Raw genomic sequence first — 15723 nt, 5'->3', positions numbered from 1 at the left:
CTAGTCTATAGTCTAGTCTATAGTCTAGTCTATAGTCTAGTCTATAGTCTAGTCTATAGTCTAGTCTATAGTCTAGTCTATAGTCTAGTCCATAGTCTAGTCTATTGTATAGTCTATATTCTAGACTTTAATCTAGTCTATAGTCTAGTCTATAGTCTAGTCTATAATCTAGTGCATAGTCTAGTCTGCAATATAATCTTCAGTCAAGTCTATATTCTAGCCCATAGTCTAGTCTATAGTCTAGCCTTTAGTCTAGTCTATAGTCTAGCCTGTAGTCTAGCCTATAGTCTATTCTATAGTCTAGCCTGTAGTGTAGTCTGTAGTCTAGCCTAAGCTAAAGTCTACTATAACTATAGCTAAGCTATAGTTTAGTCTATGGACTAAGCCATAGTCTAGTCTATTTACTAGTCATAGACTAAGTCTATAGACTAATCCGTCTATTATATAGACTTAACTCCTGTCAAGTCTATAGACCAGGCCATAGTCTATACCGTAGACTGAGGGCCTTATGCAAGAACGATTACAAAAGTTGAAAATAGTTTACTTTATACTTTTTTCATATAAAAACATTTTTCAATAACTATTGTTAACTTAATAATCTTTTTTTCTTAAGGTTGTAAACTTTTACATTTACATTTTTAATATTTTTAATTTATATCTTTTAAGTTTACTAAGTTCTATAAATTTCTATTATTTTTAGTTAATTAAATTAGAAATTTTTAGTTTGTTTTTTAATTTTTTATTAATATTTTAAGAGTTTTTTAAATATAAACTTATTAATTTTTATTAAAATTTAACGTTTATTTTGTTTTCTTTCTTTTTTTTAAGCTAATGGCAAGGCTGTACGGTTTTCAATATAGTTGGCAATGCTGTTGAAATAAAAAAAGGTAAACAAACGTTGTTTTGCTTATTCCTTAATATTTCACACTTTTTGTTGGCTTAAGTGTATGAGTTAGAAAGAGATAACTATATGTTTGTGTGTCTGCAATTTGCAATGCATTGCGAAAAAAAGCTAAATTTTTTGCATTCATTCAATATGAATTTGTTTTTGTTTTTCGTTTTTTTTGCTGCTGCTGCTGCTTCTGTTTGAGTCTGCTGCTGCTTGTTTTATTTTGCTGTGAAACTTTATATGATAGTTGTTGGTTTTTTTTTTTTTTGCTTTAGTGAGCCACTAAATGCAAATACATTACTACTAGTCTCTCATAAGAAGTTGGTACGGTTAAAACGTGTGCGGGTGTTTTTTTTTTGTAAGAAATAAAATTAGTAAAAAAAAATGCAGGAATTAATAAAAGTGTTTAGAAATGTGTAATAATTGTAAAGATTTAATAAAATTTATGTAAAATATAAAGAATAACTAAATAAATTAAAAGAAAAGAGAATATTTATAAGAAAAAAGTGACTTTAATAAGGAAAGCAAAATGTGGAAAAGCAAATGTATAAAAATTTTGTAATGGCCTGCCATTTTAACAACAGCAACAACGACAGCAATAGTAAAACAAAAATAAACTTGGTGTTTAAGCTAAATTATTAAACAACAATAAAAAATATGTAAAAAAAAACAACAAATTTAAAGAAATATTAAACTAAAAAGTTTAAAATAAAAAGAGTTGCAGGCTAAACAACAATAACAACATCTAACAATTATTATTATAAGAAAAATAAAGAAATGTAAATTTATAAAAACAACAACTGAATGGAAGTGTCTGAAGCAAAAGGTAAAAAACAGAGAAAACAACAAAAACACAACAACAAAATTAAATGCAAATGAAGTGAAAAATATTAAATAAAATAAAAAAGTTTAAATTTACAATTTGTTTAAAAGCAACAACAAATAGTTAAACAAAACAAAAGCAAATGTGCAATAATTAAAGCAACAACAACAACAAATTTAAGCAAATTCTTAAAAAAAAGCAAAAAAATATAGAAAAAAATTTCAAAAAAAGTTAAAATTTTAAAAAAAAGTGAAAAATAAAAAGCAAAAAAATCTAAAAATAGAAAATAATACAAAAAATAAAGAAAAAAGTGTGTGTGTGTGTGTGTGAGTTACTAAAACAACAACAACAAATAGCTAATGCAAAATATTTTAGTTCACAGCGACAACAACAACAACAACAACAGCAACACAACAACACCAAACTCAACACTTTAAAAAGGCAGAAACACACCAGGAGCTGCAAGTTAAATTTATTGTTGTTGTATTTTAAGGTATGTTTGTTTTTACTTTATTATTCTTCTTCTTCTTTCTCTTATTTCTTTTTGTCTCCACATCGTACGCTAAACAACCCAATGTCATAAACCATATAACTCCCAGAGTTTTTTTTTCTTCTTTTTCTAAAACTTCCTTCACTACTCCACTACCCCCGCCCCCCTTTAAACTAAAAATGTTTGTCTAAGCAACAACAACACCAATATTATAAAGAAGAAGAACACTAGTTCTCAACTTAAGCAAAGAATTAAACTTGACAAAACCTTTAAGGCTGCCAGAGGGTTTTAGTTTTAAAGGCGAATTCTCAAAAGAAACTAAAAAAATCGCCAAAAAATCAAAAAATATTGTAGAAAATTTTAGAAAATCTTAAAAAATGGATAAAATTTAATTTAGTGGTAGGGTTCTATAAATCGACTTTCGAATAATCGAACAATCGACTTTTTGTCGAAAAATGTCGAAAAGTCGAAGTCGACTATTTTGTTCCCAAGAAGTCGATAACTCGACTATTTCAAAAAAAGTCGAAAAGTCGGAAAAAGTCGAAAAGTCAAAAAAAGTCGAAAAGTCGGAAAAAGTCGAAAAAAGTTGGAAAAAGTCAAAAAAAAATCGAAAATCGGAAAAAGTCGATAAAAGTCGAAAAGTCTATGAAAAGTCGAAAAGTCAAAAAAAGTCGACTATTTATAAAATACATATAGTTGAAAGACGAAAAGTCGACTTTAAACTAAATGCAAAAAGTCGAAAAGTCGACTTTTCGAATAAACATTAATCGATTAATCGGATAATTTAAATCGTTAAACTTTACCGATCCTAATTTTTTGAAAATTGTTTTCATAATAAACGATTATTCGAATAATTTTAATCGAATAATCGTTTAAAAATAATAATTTTTTTTACGAAAAAATTTTGTGTTTTGGAAAATGTTCGTTTTAAAGAATTCTTCGATTAATTATAAACGATTAATCGGATAATTTTAATCGTTTAAGCGATTAATGCTTTTTGAATATTTGTTGTAAATAATAAACGAATAATCCAATAAATTTAATCGAATATTTTAAACGATTAATTTTTGGTAAATGGATAATTATAATCGATTGTTCAAATAAATTTTTATCGATTAATCGGTTAATTTAAAACGATTAATCGGATAATTTTAAGCGTTCAACTTTAACGATTATTATTTCTTGAAAACTGTTTTCATTATAAACGATTATTCGAATAATTTTTTATCGATTATTCGAATAATTTTAATCGATTAATCATTTAAAAGTAATCATTTTTTTGCGTTAAAATGTTGTGTTTTGCAAAATTTTCATTTAAAACAATTATTCGAATAATAAACGATTATTCGTATAATTTTATTCGATTAATCGATTAACTTTAGAAAATCTAAAATAAGGGATAATATTTTTAAGAATTACTTTTTGGATTATTGTTAAATGGATAATTTTATTCGATTATTCGAATAAATTTTAATCGATTAATTTTAAGCGTTCAACTTTAACGATTATTGTTTTTTGAAAACTGCTTTCATAATAAACGATTAATCGAATAATTTTAATCGATTATTCGAATAATTTTAATCGATTATTCGAATAATTTTATTCAATTAATCGTTATCTTAACTTTTTTATTTTAAACGTTTTCGATTAAAATAACCCGATTATTTTAATCGAAAACAAAAAAACTTTCGGTTGATACAGCTGTCGCTGGGTTGACAATCTTTGGCCGAGTATGAATCGGGTCGTTCCGGAGCGAAGATCCAATTGTCGTGGCAACGCGGTTATCCGGTTATGTTATTTGGGTTTCGATTAATTGTTTAAAATTATTGGTTTAAGGTTTTTCTGGATTTCTTATTGATTATTCAAATAATTATAATAATTTTCTGGATTTCTTATTGATTATTCAAATAATTCTAATTGAATAATCGGATAATTTTACTCGATTAAACGTTTAACTTTACTATTCGAATAATTTTAATCGGTTATCTATTAACTTTATAGGTTTGTTTTTAAAACATTTTTTTATTAATAGATTTTTCAAATACTTTTAAACAATAAATCTGACAATTTTATTTGATTCGATTATTACGTAAATTATTTATTTATTAACAAATACTTTTTCGAATAACCGATTACTCGTAAAATTTTAAAGTTTTTTATACTTTTTGATAATCAAGCGATGTTTTATAACCGTTTAAATGCGAACTTTTATATTTTTTATATAAAAAAAGAACCGAATAACCTTAAACGATCATTCGAGTGCTTTATTATCGATTAATCGCCTATTGAAAAGGGGGGAATTAACAAAAAATCTGGCAACTCTCAAAAATATTCTTCAAACTACAACAAGAACTACAAAAGCCCTGGTTTATTCTGCATCCAGACAGACACAACGACAACTTCCAACTTCGTTTAAAACGAGTGGGTACAATAACAATACAACAACAAGCAATAAGTTATTGTAAATAAATACAACAATAATAATCAAGGTTGTCAATTTAGCTACTTTTTTTTGTCACACGTAACTTCGTATCTCCAATTTTGGACAATTGAACACGTGATTGGTTTATTAATCAAAGGGTTAAAGGTAAAAATAAGGTGCTAATAATAATGACAATTTGTTTAATATGATTAAGTGATTAAAAAATGTAAAGCCATAAGGAAGTTATAGAAAATGTGAATACAAATTATCATTAAAAATATACATATTGTTAAAACTTGTAAGTAGTGTTAGCAATACTTCTTAAATTCTTTACTAAACAGTTGACAACATTTTGCGCAACCACTATATATCTTCTGCCAGAGTTGTATTCCATACAAATTGTTGTACATATACACTTAAACACAATAATAACTTCACGAAAGTTTTAAATTTTAATAATAAACCAGCAGTTTAAGTTAAATGAAAAACGTCAACGTTGAAAAAGAGTGCATGTAACAAAACAAATATTGTGTAAGGTTATGAACTCTGTAATTATTACCTATTAGTAACCTTAATCCTTTACATGTAAAGCCGCCAGGTTTGAGAGAAAATTTATAAGTTTGAAAATAAAAAAAAATTAACTGGAAAATGTTTAAATTTAAAACCTAGAATTGAATTAGTACAGAACAAGAACAGAACTAGAATAGAACTAGAACATAACTAGAACAGAACTAGAATAGAACTAGAACAGATCTAGAGCAGAACTAGAAGAGAACTAGAAGAGAACTAGAACAGAACTAGAACAGAACTAGAACAGAACTAGAACAGAACTAGAACAGAACTAGAACAGAATTAGAACAGAACTAGAACAGAACTAGAACAGATCTAGAACAGAACTAGAACAGAACTGAACTAGAACTGAACTGAGCTAGAACCGAACTGGAACATAAATAGAACAGAAGTAGAACAGAAGTAGAACAGAACTATAACAGAACTAGAATAGAATTAGAACAGAACTAGAACTGAACTAGGACTGAATTAGAACTGAACTAGAACTGAACTAGAACTGAACTAGAACTGAACTAGAACTGAACTAGAACTGAACTAGAACTGAACTAGAACTGAACTAGAACTGATCTAGAACTGAACTAGAACTGAACTAGAACTGAACTAGAACTGAACTAGAACTGAACTAGAACTGAACTTGAATTGAACTAGAACTGAACTAGAACTGAACTAGAACTGAACTAGAACTGAACTAGAACTGAACTAGAACTGAACTAGAACTGAACTAGAACTGAACTAGAACTGAACTAGAACTGAACTAGAACTAAACTAGAACTGAACTAGAACTGAACTAGAACTGAACTAGAACTGAACTAGAACTGAACTAGAACTGAACTAGAACTGAACTAGAACTGAACTAGAACTGATCTAGAACTGAACTAGAACTGAACTAGAACTGAACTAGAACTGAACTAGAACTGAACTTGAATTGAACTAGAACTGAACTAGAACTGAACTAGAACTGAACTAGAACTGAACTAGAACTGAACTAGAACTGAACTAGAACTGAACTAGAACTGAACTAGAACTGAACTAGAACTAAACTAGAACTGAACTAGAACTGAACTAGAACTGAACTAGAACTGAACTAGAGCTGAACTAGAACTGAACTAGAACTGAACTAGAACTGAACTAGAACTGAACTAGAACTGAACTAGAACTGAACTAGAACTGATCTAGAACTGAACTAGAACTGAACTAGAACTGAACTAGAACAGAACTAGAACATAACTAGAACATAACTAGAACAGAACTAGAACAGAACTAGAACAGAACAAGAACAGAACTAGAACAGAACTAGAACAGAACTAGAACAGAACTAGAACAGAACTAGAACAGAACTAGAACAGAACTAGAACAGAACTAGAACAGAACTAGAACAGAACTAGAACAGAACTAGAACAGAACTAGAACAGAACTAGAACAGAACTAGAACAGAACTAGAACAGAACTAGAACAGAACTAGAACAGAACTAGAACAGAACTAGAAGAGAACTATAACAGAACTAGAACAGAACTAGAAGAGAACTATAACAGAACTAGAACAGAGCTAGAACAGAGCTAGAACAGAACTAGAACAGAACTAGAACAGAACTAGAACAGAACTAGAACAGAACTAGAACAGAACTAGAACAGAACTAGAACAGAACTAGAACAGAACTAGAACAGAACTAGAACAGAACTAGAACTAGAACAGAACTAGAACAGAACTAGAATAGAACTAGAACAGAACTAGAACAGAACTAGAACAGAACTAGAACAGAACTAGAACAGAACTAGAACAGAACTAGAACAGAACTAGAACAGAACTAGAACAGAACTAGAACAGAACTAGAACAGAACTAGAACATAACTAGAACAGAACTAGAACAGAACTAGAACAGAACTAGAACAGAACTAGAACAGAACTAGAACAGAACTAGAACAGAACTAGAACAGAACTAGAACAGAACTAGAACAGAACTAGAACAGAACTAGAACAGAACTAGAACAGAACTAGTACAGAACTAGAAGAGAACTAGAACAGAACTAGAACAGAACTAGAACAGAACTAGAACAGAACTAGAACAGAACTAGAACAGAACTAGAACAGAACTAGAACAGAACTAGAACAGAACTAGAACAGAACTAGAACAGAACTAGAACAGAACTAGAACAGAACTAGAACAGAACTAGAACAGAACTAGAACAGAACTAGAACAGAACTAGAACAGAACTAGAACAGAACTAGAACAGAACAGAACAGAACTAGAACAGAACTAGAACAGAACTAGAACTGAACTAGAACTGAACTAGAACTGAACTAGAACTGAACTAGAACTGAACTAGAACTGAACTAGAACAGAAGTAGAACTGAACTAAAACTGAACTAGAAATTGTACAAAATTCAAATTTAACTTCAAATATATTAAACAAAATGTTTCTGATTACTTTTGGAAAAGCATGAGATAGGCTTAGTAGTTATAACAAAATCTGCACAACATAGAGAAAAGCGGCATATTAAGGAAACATTATTTAACTTCTATAAGCAAATAAACCTTATTAAAACTTTTCCCAAGCTTTAATTTTTTCAATAAAATTTGCATTCTTATGGGAATCATTGTAAAATATTTTTGTGCAATTAATTCTTAACCCTTATTCTCCCCTATCGTTTTTTTTGCAAATATTTGTGTTTTCCATTTTTGTTAGTATATAGTGTCGTTCCCACCACATTAAACTAAAAATATTCAATTTTGTTTTCATCGTCTGTTTCTATTCTATATACACTTTACACAGCTAACAATGAGAATATAGACAGTAAAGAGGAAAAGCCAAAATCGAAAAGAATCTAAATACTTAAAAAGCAACCAACCAAATAACAAACTAGTCGCACATTTTAACATAAAAATCACATCGAAAAAATCACACATTTTTATTGCAGAATCATAAAATTAAAAAATAAATAACAAAACAAAAAAAAATTACATACTCGTGCATAGAAAAAGAAAACAAAAAGAAGTACATACGCGCATTAAAACAGAAAAAAAATCATGTAGTTAAAACGAAAGAAAAACCGAAAATGAAACAAACAAAACAATAAAAGAACAAAAATTTCTACATACTAGTCAAAAGGCCTGCCACTCGCCACTTAGTCGCCCAAACATCCAGCCAGTCAGCTAGTCAGCCATCCATCCATCTAACCTTCCCCACCAACAGAAAAATTCAAAATATTGTTCTTTTAATCTATGTAACAAATTTGAAAAAGAGTTGCCAAATGAACATGAAACTCTTTCATGGAGTTTTCTTAGGAACTTAGGAAATTTATGTTCGAACTACTCCACTAGGAGATTTGTGATCACTAGTAGTGATTATGTTAAATAATGATCATGACGATTAAAATCTCTTAATGACTTAAGCCTTTGAAAAAGCTTAAGCTTTCTAGATCATCTGTCTTAGATGATGTGTTGTAAGTCCTTGATTTCTACACCATTCCTTGTGAAAACGAAGTCTGATTAATCCAAAATTTAAGGAAAATAATCCCTAAAACTTGAACACAAAGAAATTGCAATATCCAAGTCAAAGTTAGACGAATCTCAGAACTTCTAGTCAGAGAAGGAAAGAAACAAAAGACAGACATCTTTTAAAGTTAAATATCAAATAATGATGAAAGATTCCTTCCCTTGAGATAAACATAAGAAAGAACAAGTTTCATCCAAGGTCACAGGTTTCCAGAGAAGCAGAAATAAGCTTCCCTTAAGTCACTTTAGTATTCGCGATCTTTACATAGAAAGATGCAATTCCAAACTTTAAAATGAAAGGCAGAAGATGGCAAATGAGCTTAACATAACGTACGCTTCTGGCACAAGGGAAACTCCTTTAGAAATATCTTTAGTTTTCTACCAAAATCATTCAAGTTAAATATTAAAGAATGATGAAAGATTCCTTTCCTTGAGATGAACATAAGAAAGAACAAGGTTCATCCAAGGTCCAGGTTTCCAGAGAAGCAGAAATAAGGTTCCCTTAAGCCACTTTAGTATTTTTTAGTATAGAAAGATGCAATTTCAAACTTTAAGATAAAAGGCAGAGGATGGCACAAGAGCTTAACAAAACGTAGGCTTCGTGCATATGGAAAGCTCCCTTAGATATATTTAAGAAACTAAATTTAGTTTTCTACCAAGATCATTCATATATCTGTGAACTGTGAAATATTCCTCCCCTTGGCTTAACATACCTTAAGCCACTTTAGTGTTCGCGATCTTTCAAAGAAAACTTTCTGGAACTCTAAAGCGAAACTTGAAAGCCATAAGAGAAGATCCTTTCTACTTGAAGAGATCGTTTGGTCGGTCAAGCATCAAACTGAAGGAAACAAAGATAAAGGGAGTTGCTTGGTTGATTTGATTGGTTTACGTGGTAGTTCACTATGCGTGAATAGTCAAGTAGAGTCAAGAGACTCTGTTTTCACCCTACCACTCCACTCGTCAGATGTAGTATAGTTATAGATCCAGCTTGTAGCAGTGAGATTTCTTCGGATATCATTAAGCTTAGATCCAGAAATTTAAAGCAAAATATGGAAGCTAAGAGAAAAGATCGTAAAAATGCCATAAAGAACTCAAATTATAGTGGGTCTCTCAGAACATTGCACTACCGAAGACAAATCTATAAATTTAACCTTGATGTAACTCAGATCGTGGCTAATGCTAATCGTCACAGTTTCTTCAACTCGTTATTGAAGATTAAGGCGAAAATTGGAAGCTGTAAGAGGATATCACAGAACTGCGGAAGAGAACTCAAGTTCTAGTGGATCTTGCCGATCTAGCACTACCAAAGCCGAATTCTTAACTAAACATCGACGTTATAACTCAGCTGATTCTAACCGTCATAGTTTGTTCAACTAGTTTGTCTTTAACTTCATCTCGCGATATCTTTCAAATAGATCTTGTCGAACATTGCGCTACCGAAACAATATCTTAAGTTAAACTTCAAAAATCTTAAACGGATTCACCGGAAAGGAATAAAGCGTTTGATGTCAAGATCTTCTACTGGTTCATCCTACCACTGCTCTCTCAATTGGTTTATCATTAACTTCATCACAATAAGTTTTGATATTGGTCTCCGTTAGGTTAGTGGTTAGTTTTCTAGTCTGGTAGACCGGAAGTGGTGGGTTCGATTCCCACCTGAGACACTGCTTAAGGAGCGTACAACAGGTCCGAAAGAGGTCTAGGTGTATTTCTTCGGATTTGATGTATATAGATCCTCCTTTCAAACTAACTAACTAGTTGATAAAGGAAGTAAAATGAAACTTAAGACAATCTTATCTGATCCAAGGTTCTTTAACTTTTTAGTGTTACAATGGAAAGTATTAGTAATTGACTACCACGATCGATCAATGAATCGGAGCTTAGGTTAGATGAAAGATTTTACTCTAAAGGTATCGATCGCCTTTACTCCTTTAGGGATTTCTATGGATAGTCAGACTTTATGGAGCAAATAGAATTGTTACAGGAGCTATGCTAGTGTGGAAGGAGAGTTGATTATCTGCTGCATCTCTTAAGAAGAAACTGGTCTATGCAATAGCCTAGGAAGTGGTGTTTCACAATGTCAATATCGCGCCTAAGGGATATAAGGAGAATTCATATTGTCAACTTGTTCTGAAAAAGTTCAGGGGCATCAAAAGCTTTCTGAATTATGTTTAAGAAAATAACTCCATGTGTCGTAGAAAAACCTACACAATACCTCGAAAACTCTGGCCAGTAACTTAACAAGCAAGAATCTATCTTTATGCAGTCATCTACTATATACTCATGCAAGCACTCACGCAGACACAAATACACACATACACACAAGTACTTCTTGAAAAATGAAAATGGAATATATTTAAGTTGTCGTATGTATCTCTGTATTGCAAACTGTTCGTACTACATACATTCGCATATAAGTTTTATTTTTATTTAAGTCTTCTTGTCTATATGCCCCACTAACCGGTTCCAGTGAAACAAATCTACTATAGTGCAAGTTGTAGTATATGCCTCCAATAATCATTTCATTATTTATCTAGCCAGTCGGCCAAACAAGCTAACAAACAGACAGCTAACCAGCCAACCAACCAACCATCCAGTCAACCAGTCAGTGGTGCAAGCAAGAGTCGGTTAAATGAAATCCAGCACAAAAAAAAATAACTAAAAGAAGAAAATAAAAACACAGTGATTTTGTTTTCAATTTGATGACTTAGTTGTTGAGCAACTTGTTTATTGTAGTTTTTTTTTTTAGTTTGTTCATCCATTGTTGTTGGTATTTTTGTTGATATACCAAAGTACAAGTACATTTTTAATGTTTTGTTAATGCAAAAATGTGTGTGCTTGACTTCTATGCCTAAATCCTTTCAAGGACTTTAAACTTGAAATTTTTGTGTGTACCTGTTCGTCATGTTTAATGAAAATAAAAATAAATTTTACGAGTTAAAGAAGCGATTTACTTATTTAGTAATTCAAATTTATTTAACTATTAAAAGGGTGACAAATCTATCATCTAAAGTTATTGAAAGGGTCCATTTAAAACCAGTTACTTCTTTAAAATCATTGGAACATAATCAAGAAGAAATCAAGATCGATCAATGAATCCTACCGTAATAAGATGAGAGATCCTCATCAAAAAACTGAACTGTTTTTGCGAAGATATCCTGTGAATGAACTAGAATCTTGACTTGCCGAAGTAGATTTATAAGGCGACAATCCATAATCTGCACTGTTTTGCGAAGATCTTTAACTCTTAAAGAGAACTAGAGAATAAACTCTTAAAGAGATCTAGAGAATAAACTAGAGAAGAGCACTATTGCAAAAAGGCTTGACTAGCCAGAAGAGCAAATCTATCATCTAAAGTTATTGAAAAGGTCCATTTACAACCACTGACGTTGCTAGTTACTCCTTTAATATCATTGAAACATAATCAAGAAGGAATCAAGATCGATCAATGAATCCTAGCTTCATACAGATGAGAGATCTTTATTAAAAAACTAAACTGTTTTTGCGAAGATCTTTAACTCTTAAAAAGAGATCCTGTGAATGAACTAGAATCTTGACTTTTCGAAGTAGATTTCTAAGGCGACAATCCACAATCTGCATTGTTTTGCGAAGATCTTAAAGAGATCTAGAAAATGAACTAGAGATCTATTGGAAAGAGGCTTGACTAGCCAGAAGAGCAAAGTTTTGAAAAACATGCTTTAGCGAATAATAGATGTGATCATTTATGAGAATGGAGCCTCTCATAAAATCTGAGTTATTGAATGGATCCATTGGCAACAGCAGCTGTTGCTACTTAATCCTTTGAAAACATTGAGATCAATGCATTCGATATTCATACAAAAGATCCTAATCCATAAGGATAAAGATTCTGATAAAATTTGCATTGTTTCACGAAGATCGTCATGTTTAAGAGATCCAGTAAATGAAGTAGAGTAGAGCACTAGTGCAAACAGGTTTGGCTTGTCAAAAGGGAAAAAATTTGACATGTTTTAGCGAATAGTGGATTTATAAAGCAACAATTCATAATCTGCACTGTTTCACAAAGATCTTAAACTCTTCAACAGATCCAGAGAATGAACTTAAGATGATCGCGTAAAATATCAAGCTGTGATAGATGAGTACCTAAAATCTTTGCATGTCCAAGCGAAACCGCTCACAGGTTCAGGATGGTGAATTGCCGAAAAGAAGGAAGGTAATAGTAGGCAAAACCACTCCGGAACTTGCAGCCACCAAGACAACTGCCAGAAGACCATTTAATGAAGTGGTGAAGGACAACCTCCTAAAGGCTGTGGTTACTGAAAAATACGGAACCATCAACCCTGTAGTAACAGAATGGGGTGCCATTGAGTCTAAGTTAACTGAGCTCACCATGGAGCACTTGCTCACTAACAAGGACGATAAGGTATCCCATTTTGACTCCAGTGAGATTCACCGGAGATACAAGGTGATCCTCAGCAAGTACATTACTAAGATTAGAGATGCATGGGTAAGTTAAAGACTTAAACTAATCCCTGCTGTGGAAATTCCAATGATATGTCATGCAAGAGTTTGGTTACCAAAGATGAGCGCCGAACTCCTCACCAGTGGTCATGGCTTTATAGATTACACTTAAATGAAAACGGAACTTCATTATTAACATTTGAAACTAAATTAACTGTAAAGTAATGTCATCATACATTAGTCTTACAGATCAATAAATAATCCCGGCTGTCTTAATGATCTTTAAACATCCATTAACGATATTCATTGAACACAACGATATTCCAAAGCAACATCTCTCTAAAAAGACTTGACTTTGACAATGTAATAAAAAAAATGGTTTTTAAACTATAAAATTTTAAAAGCTAAATTGCAATTGAAAAAATGGCGTAGAAGTTGGAGTAGAGGAATCGATAAATAAATACATAAACATACAAAACATTTCAAATGTAAAGTAATAAAAATAGAAGAATAACAACTGCTCTATAGATGCGAGTGAATTTGTTGATCTCCCCCTGAATGCAAGAGGAAATAATCAATCCATTTAAGCAACCGACCGACCGACTGCACGACCGACCTGCCAACCATACTGAAGCCATTTGTTTTCATATTTCTTTTCAAAAAAAAAAAAAATAACACAAACACATTTAGTTTTGCTCGTAAATTTAAAAACGAAACAGAAAACAACTCTGAAAGGCAGTATTTTCTAGTTGCAATTTGTTGTGCGATTAGTTTAGAGTCAGAGACGTCAGTGTCGTCTCGCCAACACCAATAAATAAAAGTGTTGCAAACGTTTCGGTGTATGTACTCGTATATGCAATGGAGAGGTGTTTGCTGCGTTGAATGTTGCTCTGACTTTGGCTGGTGGTTTGTGCTGCCGTTTTATTGCAGTCGTTGAAAGGGAAAACGATAACGAAAACATAAAGCAACGTTAATTTTTTAACTTATCTGTCTGTTTTTACGTTTCATTCTTAGCTTTTGTTTTGTGTATTTCCTACTCTGCCTTTTATGCTCGATTATTGTATTAGCTGTGCATACAATCTGACTGCAACCAACATCCAAGAGAACTTTTGGACGTTGAGGGAAGCTATATACATTTTTTTTATTATTACTTCAATTGAATATTTATGTGTTAGTGCGTATGTGTATATATATATATATTAGTTAATTGCATTTTTCACATTTCTTAGTTTTATTTTATCTCTTTTTTATAGCTTTTATTTCTTTTTGTTTATTTTTTTTTTTTTTTGTTTGCCTTGTAGCCATTCGCAAATGCTTTTTTAATGTCATTTATGCTCTTGACATCAAACCTTAGCTTTTTGCCTCTCTTTCTATGTTGTCATCTTCTCTATATTGGTTTTGATTTTAATTTCTCTCACTGGGCTCTGCTATAATTTAGCAAATTGTTAGTTTCTTCCACCACTTTACTCTGGGCATAGATGCGCCCTCATACTTTGGTTTTCTGCTGCCTGTAGCAATTTACGTCATTAGATTTTTATGTTGTATGCTTTTTGTATGCCATCGTATATTAATGCATGTGTGTATGCTCTTTTGATGGTATGATTTTCTTCTCAATTATTATCAGGGTTACCATTAAAAGAAAGGGAGGGAACTAATTTAAAAGTTAATTTTCAATATATAATCCTGACCTATAGTCCAGACTATAAAATGTCCTATAGTCCAGACTATAGAATGTTCTATAGTGCAGACTATAAACTATACTATAGTCCACACTATAGACTATTCTATAGTCCAGACTATAGACTGTTCTATAGTCCAGACTATAGACTGTTCTATAGTCCAGATTAGAGAATATTCTATAGTCCAGACTATAGACTGTTCTATAGTCCAGGCTATAGACTATTCCATAGTCCAGACTATAGACTATTTTATAGTCCAGACTATAGACTATTCTAAAGGCCAGACTGTAGGCTATTCTAAAGGCCAGACTGTAGACTGTTCTATAGTCCAGACTAAAGACTATTCTATAGTCCAGATTATAGACTATTCTATAGTCCAGACTATAGACTATTCTATAGTCCAGACTATAGACTGTTCTTTAGTCCAGAATAAAGACTATTCTATAGTCCAGATTATAGACTATTCTATAGTCCAGACTTTAGTCTATTCTATAGTCCAGACTATAAACTATTCTATAGTGCAGACTATAGACTATTCTATAGCCCAGACTATAGACTATTCTATAGTGCAGACTATAGACTATTCTATAGTCCAGACTATAGACTATTCTATAGTGCAGACTATAGACTATTCTATAGTCCAGACTATAGACTATTCTATAGTCCAGACTATAGACTATTCTATAGTCCAGACTATAGACTATTCTATAGTCCAGACTATGGACTATTCTATAGTGCAGACTATAGACTATTCTATAGTGCAGACTATATACTATTCTATAGTGCAGACTATAGACTATTCTATAGCGCAGACTATAGACTATTCTATAGTCCAGACTATAGACTATTCTATAGTCCAGACTATAGACTATTCTATAGTCCAGACTATAGACTATTCTATAGTCCAGACTATAGA

General features: G+C 31.6%; 1 protein-coding gene across 3 annotated transcripts in view; it reads left to right on the top strand.

Moving 5' to 3' along the window:
• The first annotated feature begins 2012 nt into the window (after positions 1–2012).
• Positions 2013–15723, top strand: part of LOC111677271 (homeobox protein 5-like) — a 162808-nt gene continuing 149097 nt past the window's right edge. For 2 of the 3 annotated variants that reach the window (XM_046953634.1, XM_046953639.1), the window contains exon 1: positions 2013–2205. The gene's annotated coding sequence lies outside the window, so the exon portion shown is untranslated. Of the gene's footprint in view, positions 2206–13153; positions 13175–15723 lie in introns of those variants that run through there. The other variant, XM_046953637.1, reaches the window with a different exon arrangement.

This window comes from Lucilia cuprina, chromosome 6 (assembly GCF_022045245.1).
Source record: "Lucilia cuprina isolate Lc7/37 chromosome 6, ASM2204524v1, whole genome shotgun sequence".
Taxonomy (NCBI): domain Eukaryota; kingdom Metazoa; phylum Arthropoda; class Insecta; order Diptera; family Calliphoridae; genus Lucilia; species Lucilia cuprina.
This window is presented reverse-complemented; position numbering and strand designations above follow the sequence as displayed.